General features: G+C 46.1%; 1 protein-coding gene across 1 annotated transcript in view; it reads left to right on the plus strand.

Annotated features, from left to right (window-relative positions):
• The first annotated feature begins 5,296 nt into the window (after positions 1–5,296).
• ZNF516 (zinc finger protein 516) overlaps positions 5,297–12,036 on the plus strand; it is a 102,052-nt gene continuing 95,312 nt past the window's right edge. Inside the window, exon 1 of the mRNA XM_036378891.1 lies at positions 5,297–5,391. The gene's annotated coding sequence lies outside the window, so the exon portion shown is untranslated. The remainder of the gene's footprint in view (positions 5,392–12,036) is intronic.

Raw genomic sequence — 12,036 nt, forward strand, 5'->3', positions numbered from 1 at the left:
CCAACCAACTAACTTCCTCTCAAACATGTTACTTCTACTCTGTTGCTTGTGATATTGATGGCTGTTTTGACCTTTGCAGTTCTCTAATTACTGAAGTCTTAAAATAGTACACATCAGGTAAAATATTCTCTTTTTGAAGTTCCTTTTTCCTTGCATGCCTGAGCTGAAAGACCATATAAACTAAGATTATTCAACCACTTTAGACCACTGCACAGAATGTCAAGGGAAATTTTGTTAGCGAGGACAAGTGACTGTTTTGTTCCACTTTTACTTTGGAGGTATTTTTCACCCAGCAGAAGATAGTACAATGATGTATTTGCCATGCCGTTCCATAAATCAAATTCTTCTCCTTGCTAAACCCCAGAAATGAACTTTTGTGAAACTATTTTGTTTTTCTGTAGTCCTTTATTTAAAATTTGTGTAACAGCCCCAGATAACACATTGTTTAGAGCTGGCAACCAATTTGCCCAGTTTTAGCAAGCGCCACATTTGCTGCAACATCACAGGTCATTTTTAGCTATTGTACGTCTTTGTCTGGTCCAGTCAGAAAAGCGCACAAGCACTCCAGTACTATCAGTTATGCTTGGAGGAACATAAGAAGGGCGAGGGGGAGGGGAGAGGAGGAGACACAAACTCAGAAATACCCCGTTTTTCTGCTTTGGGAGAGCACAGCCCGCTAACAGCCAGGTCCAGCCTGCCAGAAAATCAGTGTACTGCAGTATCCCTATCGGTAGTCAGAATGGAAAAACCCGAGCCACAGAAATACGCCCTCCCAATGATCTCTGTCTCAAAGCAAAAAAAAAAAAAATCTTAAAAGTCGCATCATTATTGAATTTGTCTTCCTTGAAATTAATTCTACTTTGTGGCCTAGTTCTTTTTTATTTCTGAACCTATTATGGGCCACATCTGTGGAAGTCTGATCAACTATTCTGAAACCAGCTGCTGCTGAGATTCTTTCAGTTAAGCTGAAATTAAGAACAGGTTTGTGGGCTCCCTACCTGCTGTGAAGCCGTGATGTAGTTTATAAAATTACATATGGGTGAGAAAATCTGACTGCCAGGGCTGGAAAAGTTGGTACATTTAGCATGAACCTAAAATAGGGGTGTACAATGCAGCTGTACTTATTTGCAATATTAACTTTTTCTGCTCTCTTCCTCAGTGTCATTGTAAAAGCAATATTGGATAATTTGCTTTAAAAAAAATGTGGGTTTGAGAGGATCAAAGCACAAAAAATCAAAATCAGGCTATATCCTAGCAACTGTGTTGGCAGTAGGGGCAAATATGAAAGACATTAAAAATGTTGATTTTTCAAGAAAGGTCTCCAAATTATTTCTGCCATAAGGAAAAGCCCATTGCATGCCGTACATGAGATGATGGAAACAAACACCAGTCATCTTTTATCATTGATGCAATTACATTGATAGCAAGGGGACAACTTGTATGAGTAGAAAGTAAAGAGGTTATGACCACATCCTGACACCTGATACAATTTGTCAACAGATATGACCAAGTTGCTTATTGCTGTTACGCATTAATAGACATGTCAGATCATGAAATATGTGCACCTCTCCAAATGGAAAAATATTTTCAAATCCTTTCACTAGATTTATGTCTGACTAAATTAACAGGGTGCAAGAGCTTGACCTCAATCCATGCAAACCCCGGGGTACGCTGGTGTGTAAAACTTTGGTGGGTGGGGGTGAATTTTCATAGTACTCTGGAACTCTGGAAGCAGCCTCACACTACACTATCACACAGCTACACAGCTACTGAGCCATGATTAGAGAGGAAAGAAAGATTGTTGTGGTGCACATCAGAAGTCAATGCATTTAATCCAAGTGTATAAGATTGTTATTAATTGAAACAATTTTGTTTTGGAGTAGAATTTGTGCCACCCACAGAAACTCTAGAAACACACCAGTGTTAGAATGGTCCATTTTCAGTGGAGTCAGAAATGTGAGATTCTTTTTTAAAAGCATTAGTGGGAATGGTTCTGTGTGGTGATCTGCACACATAGATGGGTATTAGAGCTGCCTGTGCCTTCCAGTTTGTAACTTCTGCATGTGTGTTTTGTATCTCCAGATACACCAAGAAAATTCTGGTTTAGAATGTAAAGATGATTTGTCATCAGTTTTGTGTGCTCTTTTTTCTGACCAAGCACAGTTTGAGAGCAAAATCTCTGTCTTACATTTAAACAGAATTTCAGACAGATTTGTAATAACTGAAAATATTAATTGGCACAAAACCTGAGTAACTCTGAGCAAGCACACAGAAAAAGAGACTGACTTCCCTAGATTACATTTCACAGACTGTATTTGTGTATGTGACATGTACACACACACATATGCACACACATATATATGAAATGTAATCCAAACTTGGCTTGTTTGCCTGTCTTGAAGTATTTATCCATGCTTTCAGCCTTGCTTTTACAGAGATGGCCTTTTTCCTCACTACCATAGTGTTTCTTGGGAACCTTTTCTTATCTAAACTTCCACCAATCACTCCTAAGGCTAAGTTATGCAGACAAGTCATCGCACAGAATTTCATCAAACTGCCATTTTGCCTAACTTGAGAAAGCCTGGTCCCAAACGCTGAACAAATAATTTATTAGACCATAGCAAAAGTAAATAAATGCTTTCCTGTTCCAAATATTTCATTAGCCAGAATTATTATACATGCAAGTCTATAAATAGTAAAACACGTATTGAGCCATTAATATCGCTGACATTCTCATACAAAATACTGTAATTTAAAGAATTTGAAACTGGAGGACATCTCCTGGAAGATTTCTGGCAAAGATAAAATGAGCAAATTGTCTGCAAACAAATTAGTCACCCATGGAAATGGTACACTACTAAGGAATTAAACATTAAGAACATCATCTCTACCTGAAATTTCTAATGACATTGATGATATTATGCAAATATATCCTGCATATCTTTTAAGTCTATAATTTCTTACACCATTTCAGTTTTGCTTTTAAAACCCAGAAGTGCTGGGCTCAGCAGAAGAAATGTGAGAAAATCTCCTATTTAAAATTACATGGACAGAGGAACTCTGCTGGTGACTTTCCGTGAAATTAATATACCGCTTGATTGTTTTTAAGGTCTCTGCATCTTCTGAATTTTTAATTGCCTTTCCATTAAAGCGGAATACCCCTTGTGTACTAAGCTTGAGATGGGTTCTCCAGTCCTTTCACTCCTTTAGCCTCCTATTTTCTTACGGGAACAAGGAGTGTAGGACTGGGCCCTATGGAAGCAAAGATGGAAAATACTAAGCATTTTAAGCATTACTCTGTCAAGTAATACAGCAAGCACTGTGTTCTGTATTCTCATGTTTTACTGTCTAAGGAAAAGAATCTGTACAGACTCCGAGAGAAAAGGAGTAGGTCATAAAAATCACATTTTTAGGTGGAGGAGTTGAGAAGTCTCATGCACCTTTCATTGCTCTGACTTGTCAATTTTTGCCATATGGAAATTGTTAGCTTAATACTGTAGTTCTAAATACTGCCCAGGAATGCTGATTTATAATGGATTTCTTACTCTTTGTGTAAAGAAATGCTAAAGTACTATATAAACTGTGATTAGAGAATCTACACACTTGTGTTATAGGCGTGTGCCTGGGGTGGATTCTTAGGCTCAGAGAGGTGACATCTGCCTTGGTCCACTCACAGGTAAATCTGGCAGCAGAGAACTCAGAATTCCCACAAAACGCTGCACTTCTGGAGTAACTGGGAACCCAATTTGGTCAGAAATTGAAAAACTGTGCGGGAAAGATGCTGATGCATAAGGGACAAAATCCAGACATTCCAGATGTGTTATTTGCTATTGAGGCACTTAAAGACACCACATTAATGTAATGAAGCTGCTTTTGAAGAAAAGGCAACGTGCATTTTTTAAAGTGCGTCCTCTCTATATTTTGACCAGCTGCTATGCATGTCTAGTTATTTTTTTTCCTGTAAATTATAATTAAATTTGATTGTCCCAAATACATCCCACTCAGGCATTCATGCTGAAAGCAGCAACAATTGTCAATGACCTTTAACACGCCTGCTATACAAATTAGTGCAGATCATTAATCACACATAGCTTACATTTTATGATTCGTGTATCCTTCATTACCAACTTTCCCCTCTCGCTCGCTGCCCCCTACCCCCACCGCTTCCCTTTATTCCGAGGGGTCTTGTAATAAGCACTGGAAAGGGCAGGATTTAAAGCCTCCCCCGCCCCAATTTTGTTTTCTTCTCGTTGCCGGAGCAGTTCTCGTCCCAAGTGCAAGACGGACGGAGGGAGGGCGGCGCGGGGCCGGTGCGCCCAGGAAGGGCCGGGCCGGGGGCGGGGGGCGACTCCGGAGGGGAGCTCAGAGCCGGGGTGCCCGGGGGCCATGGGGTGCTGCCGGTCTGGGACGTCAAGATAACACCGTCCCTCCGTCAAAAGCGCTCCGTGTCAACTGTACGTCATCGCACATTATGAGACAAAGAAAGAAAAAAAAAAAAAAAGAAAAAAAAAAAGGCTCCATCCACACCCTTGATGTCTAGTACCGAGCGTTAAATTAGGCTTCCCAGCCATAGACTAAACACACTCCCCTCGCCTGTGGCACACACAGATTTGGCGTGATTAAACAGGGCTTCGCAAACAGGCAGGAAAACAAGAATTTAACTTTTCAGCCATAGGGGGGGGGGGGACCAGGGGGGCTTGTTGGTTGCTTATATTTTTTTTTTCTTTCTACAGCCATATGGCAGATTGATTTGTTCGGAGGTCTTTCAACTTCCCCAGCGTGGCTGTTGAACAGTATTCCTCTTTGATCTTGATTGAGGACTTTAATGTTGTTGTTTCTGCGCATTTCAATAGATCCATAAATATTTTACCAGTGGAATTCGCCCAAAAAAAAAAAAAAAAGTTTCTCATAGAAATGCATCTGGGGCAACTCCAGCCCGCACCTTTCGCAGCGGAGGAGGTACGTGGGAACCCGGGCGGCGGTGGGCAGAAGCGCCACTCCGCGCCCGCACAACGCGGTGCCCACCTTCCTCCCCCGCTCTCCCGCAGCGCCCGGGGCGGCGGCACCCGCGCCCCAACTTTGCCCCGCGCAGACAATGGTCCCCGGCGTGTGCGTGCGGGCTCGGCACCGACCACACCAGCGCGGCCGCCGGGGGACGCGCGGCGGCGGCGGCGGCGGCGGCGGCGGGGCGGGCGGGGCGCGGGCGCGGCGGGGGCGGTGCGCGGGCGCGGGGGGCGGTGGGGGCCGGCGGGGCCGCCCCCGCCCGCGCCAGTGGAGCCGCTCGGCGGATCATGTGCAGCGCGGCGCCGCTCGCATGCGGCGCGTGGTTTCACCTTCAGAGCGGCTCGGCGCGCCCTTCCCCGAACGCTGCCGCCGCCGGCCACGCAGGAGGTGAGGGGCGGCGGGGCGGGGGAATGGCCCGGGGGGCGGGGGGTCCTCGGGCTGTGCCCCTGGGGGGGAAAAAAACCCTCAACTTCGCGCCTCGCCCCGGGTACGGGGACTGTCCCCCCCGGTCATCGGAGCAGCTCCAAAATGGTAACTTTGCGCTGTTCCGCGAGGAGGTCGGGTTTGCTGCAGTGGTGGTGCCGGGGGGTGGGGGAGCCCTGCGGGCTCCGGCAGCCTTTTGGCTTTGTACGCTCCGTCAGGGGCGGTGAGGGGAGGCGGATTGCGATATTAATCCATTAAGAGACAAAGAACAAATTGCCGCACTTTAAAGTAAAAAGCTTCGGCTGAAGAAGGTGGGTGATGGGTCGTCGAGCCCCGAGTAGCCACTTCAATTATTAACAGTGGGCTGTTCCCCCCTCTTTCTCCCCCCCAGCCCCGCTAATATTGATCCAGCGTGTGCGTGAAATGCCCGATGTGGGGCTGTGCCCGTGTGTGTCCCCCCCTTGTTTGCGAGTCGCTCTCGCTTCCGTGGCGAGTCGGTCGCTGCGTGATCCCCGTTAGAGAAGTACACAGTTTATCAAAGGAAGTTGGGGGTGGGCGGGCGGAGAAAACAATTATTCCCATATAGACAGCGAGGAGGACTCGGAGGACAATGTCTCCGTAGCGATTATTTCCAGAAGAGGAAAAATAGCCCGTTTGATGCGGCTGGGGTGGGGGAGGGAGGCAGGGAGTTTAATGTACATGTTAAAAAAAAAAAAGGGGGGGGGTCGAGAGGAGGGAAGGAAGGGGAGAGAGATAGGGAGGGAGAGAAAAGAAGAATAGAAATAATGCAGTTCCAGACATTTTGTGCTATAAAAGCTTTCCTCCTCCTCGTCCCTCCCTCCCTCCCCCATTACTATCTTCGGTGATCATTAGCATAGCGCCGAGTCGCGATCCTAATGCGAATTAAGCACTTGGGCAAGTTGAGGAAAGTTTGGATGGGTAAACTTCGCTATGAGGGAAGAAGGTGGGGTGCTAAAACTGGCAGTACGTGTGGGGAGGCGTGTGGAGCATGACAGCCGGCCGTTGTTTTTCCCCTCAAACCAGCTAACCTCTGCAATTAACTGCTGGAGACAAACCCTGTGTTTTAAGCCGAAAAGTGTCGGTTTGGAGTCAGCACCATTTATTAGGAGCGTTAATAAGCTCCCATCAGCAGACAGGGATCTTCTGGGGAATGCGCATTGTGTGTGCCCACAGCTTATCCTTTACATTACCCCTATAGATACGGAGGCGCTCGGGCACTGGACGTGCAAATATAATTTTGCTCGGACTATTTTTGAAACATTAATTCTGTTCTTTATTTAATCCAGATGCAGGGTTCCCCTCCCCCCAAGCCCCCCCGCATTTGCTGCCTTATTGTTGGGTGTACATTTTCTGAAAAGGCGACTGGTGTAACCTGTGGAATTTGAAATGCAAATAAAAGCCTGTGGGAGTTGAGGCAGAACAAATCAGCATTTATAAAGTGAAAAAGATTTAATGTCTTTGAAACCACTGCGAGATTTTTTTTTTTTTAAGTAAGAACTGAATCGTGACGTCAAGTCGTTTGGGCAAGATTTTTAATTTTTTTTTTTTTAATGTCTGAAACGCGGGTATGCGAAGTGCTTACAGGAAAAACAGATTACAAGATTAACATCTGTTAACATGATCGTTTATCTCCAGCCAAAAATAGGTCAGTCCTTTCTTAAGGAAACACGATTGCTGGGCGCATGATTAAATAATGAAATTAGGCTGATGAGTTCATAAATTAGACGATGTGTCGACGTGGGTTAGGATCCGACCTGTGACAAAAATATGTAATTCGCGGTCCGGCGGAGAGCGGTGCGGGGTCAAAGTCCCTTTTTGGGGAGAGGCGCAACTCTCTCGCCGCCTCCTCCTCTTCCTCCTCCCCTCGCTCCCCATCGCCGGGCGCTCCCCGCTCGCACCCAGCGTCTCCCTTGGCTGAGGAGCCGAACTCTCCCAGCGAGCAGAGAAGTTTCCTCGGCGGGGAGGGACGTGGGGGGTGCCGCGGTAAGGGGGGGTTGGGGAACGGGGCCGGACGGACGCCGAGCCGAGCCCCCGCCCGCCGGCGGCCCCGCCTCGCCGGGGCGGCCCTATCGCTCGGGCCCGCCCCCCGCCACCGCCCGGCCCGGCCCAGCCCAGCCCCGCTCCGCTCGGCCCCGGGGTGTCGGGGCGCGGCGAGGTGGGACAGGGAGCCGCCGTCTTCCCGCGGACTTCCCGCTGCCCTGCCCTGACCTGCCCTGACCTGCCCTGCCCTCAGCGCACCCCCGGCCCGGCCTCGTTCCTGCTGTCCCCTCGCCGTTCCCCCCGCAGCGCTGGGATCCGGCTTTTTTTTGGAAGTGGGTGCAAAAGTACCCTTATGAAAAAGCTCGTCGGGCCCAATCGATATTTGGATTTTTTTGTGGGGTTCATTTTAATATTTGTATTATTTTGAGGCGGATACACCGGTTTCTGGAGAGTGTCTCCCCAAAAGTGGCGGCTGGGCGCCGTGCTCAGGGCCGGCTCCTCGGCGGCCGGGGAGAGGTCCCAGAAGCCCGCCCGGCAAAGGGCCGCTGTGCTTTGGCCCCATGCCACGGACTTTATTTCATGCTTGCTGCACTAAATGAGTTAACAGCCAAAGGGTTTTTCATTAACTCGACTTGGCAACCGTGTATTTCGTCGGCTTCTCCCCCCACCAACATTCCCCCCCCCCCCCAAAAAAAAAAAGAAAAGCGTAATTTTAAGCAAAAACTGAGTGACATAACATGGGTTGATTTTGATTTGGGAGGGGGAGTCTTTTTCAAAATCTTCTTTCAGATTTCCCTTGTGCCCCCATCCCTGGGCATGGTGTATGGGTGGGATGATAGCTGAGAGTTTATTTTGTGAGATGTGCTGTGTGTCCTGATTTTTGACCATTGCTTTCCAATGGTATTTTAAGGCCCTGTGTGTCCCGGATCAAGCAGGAGGATGCTGACCCTGTGGCAGGGCAGCTGCCCCCCCTGAGCCCTGCGAGAGATGTGTGGATGGGGCTGGGGGGGAGTGTGTAGGTGTGCATGCTGGGCTGTACAGGTGTGTTAGGTGTGCATGCTGGGCTGTACAGGTGTGTAGGTGTGCATGCTGGGGAGCTGGGTGCTGCGTGCCAGGCAGGTGCGGGCAGGGCAGGAGGGCTGTTGCAGCAGGTGGATAGGAGTGTGTGTGCACAGATGCAGGGCAGGGATGGGGTATGGTGCATTGCTGCATGGGAGCCAGATGTGTGTGCCTGTAGGTGCTGCTGGGGATGTGTATGCCCGGGAAAATGAGGCAGATGTGGCTGCGGGGTGGGGGAATGCTTCACTGACGCAGGTGCCCGTGTGTGCTCACGTCCCCGTGTTTGTGGCAGTGTCCCGTGGCCAGGTGTGGGAAGTAGTGCAGGCTGGCTTCTCTAGTGAGGCCCCCATGTGCTTACCCCCCGGGCTGGCTGCTGCCAGTGGGCCGAAAATAACAGCGTTCTAAGAGGTGTTGGCTGTTTTAGGAGGGAGCAGTGCCAGGGAGGGGCGTTGCTAATGAGAGCAAAAGTTTCATCTCGGTGGGGGAGTATGTTGGTAGTTTTGCTCCAGTAGTTTTGTCCGTGGCAGCTGGCCGGAGAAGTTGTCTGTCAGTGAATGTTGTTGCTTCTCTGCCAAAGTGTCTTTCACTTCTGTCACAGCAAACCCACCATCATCAGCTTGGTCGTCTGCTACTCTGTGCACCCAGCCTTGTCCCACCAGGGTGGGCACAGTGGTTTTTGGAGCTTTGCTCTGTTGAAACTGGAAGCTGAAGTTGCATAGGAGCACCCGTGGTGTAATTAGTATCAAGGTGCAGGTATTCCAGGAGACGTCTTCAGTTTCACAAGAGCAGCTGCCATAGCCATCTTGAGTGAACTCTGTATAATAAAGTCATTTGCGTGGGGCTCTGTGTTACTGGCACAAGCACACCTTTACTAGCTCCTGGTGTAAAGTGGTTTTTAGTTATCTCTGGAAATTCTTGCCTGGGGTTTGTTTTCAAGCCTTTAGTTCCTATGAAGCTGAGTGGTGTTGAAGTGACATCTAGTTAGTGATAAGTACTGTGCAGTCTGTGTGAACAATAGGGCATTATAGCCGTCCCTCTAAACTGTTAGATTAATATGCAAAGATAACGCTTACCGAAAAGAGAGAAAAAATAAAGCATCAGTGAAAATAACATTGTCGTAAGGAATGATCTAAAATATGTTTAAAGAGAAGAGTGGTCTTAGTTAGCACAGCACCTGTCTAAGCTGAGCACAACCTTCTAAACTCCTGTACCAGACAAACTATGTATTAGTCCCTCAATGAATGTGAACGACAATTTCTCTGTGCCTCATAGAAGAGAGTTTACATCACTAGGGTGAAATCTACCTATTGTTACTTGCAAGTGTCCTCAATAACTCTATCTGCCTAGAATGGAGCAAGATTTTGTAGATTAGAGTTTTCCTGTGGCAGTGACTAATGTATTTACTTTAAAAAATAGGTTCATTGTATGATTTTATAATTGGTCATAGTATCATGCTGTCACCAAGATTTAATAATAGCAATTATCAGTACAGAAGTTCATTGAAGGGGTTGGAAACGATTGTGCCATTGTTCTGGATCTCTGCCTGTTGAATTGATTGTCATTTTAGCAAAGGAGGATGTTTATGTCTTAACATCTTACAGATCACCTTCAGAAGCTGGGCTGTTGGCTTCAGTTGACTGAAAAATGCATAACTTTTAAAATGCACCCTGCTGTGGGTGCTTACACCAGAGGGGGCAGCCTGGAAGAGTATCCTCATAGAAATGGTGTACTCACCAACTTTTGAGATCTTTGGGCAGTCTGTTTATTTGGATTTTTTTGCTAGGGTCTTTGTGTGCAAGTGACTTCAACAGTTACCTCTAACTATTGTCTTATATATATATATATATATATATATATATATAGTTATAATTACCGATAAATATTATCTGTCTATAGTTATTTATATTTGTAGTTATCTATAGTTACCTATCTGTAGTTCTCTGTGATTGAAATCTGATGAGTTTTATTCTGAGGTCCCATCTAATGAAAGATACCTATATTTAGTAAGATCCAAAACCTGTCAGCTTTGGAAGGCCTAACTTCTGTGAAGACTTCAATTTGTGCCAAGAACTTCCAGGACTTCTTTGGGATTACATGCAGTATGATCCAGTGCAAAAGCTGTATATGTGTGCTTAAACTGGAAACCTGGGTTTGACTATACTGTTTCATAAAGTCATCAGAATACAAAGCTGAAATGCAAAGTGATTGCATTTTGCAGGAAGCAACTTGTCCAAGCTTGCAAATTTCACAAGAAAAGTGCCTGTTTAAGTTTTTGAGACACAAGTATGAATTCGTAGATACATACCTTTCAAGACTGAATGGGCATTGGATTTCTGCACGGAAAGGAGAAATGGACGTACTGCTGTTTTTCACAACCATGTGATGTTCTTTAGTTGGATAAGAGCATGTACAACCATCCTAAAAATTGACTTGTTTCTTGTGAATCCACTGCTGACCCATAATAAGCACCCTTTCCACTCCTATTGACTACTGGGATTTGCATGAGGGTGATTCTGGGTTGAATTACAGTTTCTATGTGCATATCTGAAATCCTTAATTATATTGGTAGTTAATCAACTAAAACTTGTTATGGTCATTTTTTTTTCCTCTAGCCATAAGCTTAATCCAGATACCTAATCAAAGCCTGGCCAAATAAAAAAAAAAAAAACAGGAAAAAAAAAGTCACATTTATTTGATTAGATATCTGCAATATAAATATTTGAAACTTGGTGCAATGTTGCTTTTTCAAAGCAGACATCTTACATGCTGCAAATATTTATACACTTCAGTGCTAGGATAAAGCTGTTCTGACTCAGGCACTGAAGGCAAAATTCTGTTTTTCAGTTACCCACTGTAACTGCACAGAAACTGTAGAGTACTTGGGAGTTAGAATGAATTAACAGATAGCAATATTTCCTGGTTGTCACTTCTGTCACTAATGTTAAAATTAAGTGGAACTTCCTCGCCTTTTCCAGCAGGAACAATTCTAGTAAATGTTATGTTAGTGAGCCTATGTTAAAACTTTCGAGTGGATTATGGTCCAGGTAGTTAACGCTGCCACTTAGGCTTTCATTAGGATGATGACTTCATTACAAATGTTTACTTTCATTACCTAACTGTTAGTCAGCAAATGTTCAGTCTCCTGATCTGCTGAACCTGCTTTGCCATTTGAAGCCAGCGAGCTCTCTTTTTTTGGTGTGATGATTACTCAACGCTGGTTGTTCCTTTTTTGATGTTGTTTACATCTTGATTATCTGCAGAGGCCCATCTCTGTTGTTGCACACTTGGTGTTAGCAGTTTCTCCTTGCATTCCTGAAACCGCAGCAGCGCTTGTGCAAAGGAACGTGGGGCATTAAGCGTGTGTTCCGAGATTAAATTCGCGTGCGGATGGACAGAACTTGCATCTCTCAAGTTGCTACCGAACTGTTCATTGCCTTATAAGTTCTAGCAGGTCTCGTAGCAGTGGCACATACCTGCTGTAAGATAAGTTGTTTATTTACCACCCCCAAGTTGTGAGCTAACACTGCACATGGTGTCCATGGCAGGGAT

Source organism: Molothrus ater, chromosome 1 (genome assembly GCF_012460135.2).
Source record: "Molothrus ater isolate BHLD 08-10-18 breed brown headed cowbird chromosome 1, BPBGC_Mater_1.1, whole genome shotgun sequence".
Taxonomy (NCBI): Eukaryota; Metazoa; Chordata; class Aves; order Passeriformes; family Icteridae; genus Molothrus; species Molothrus ater.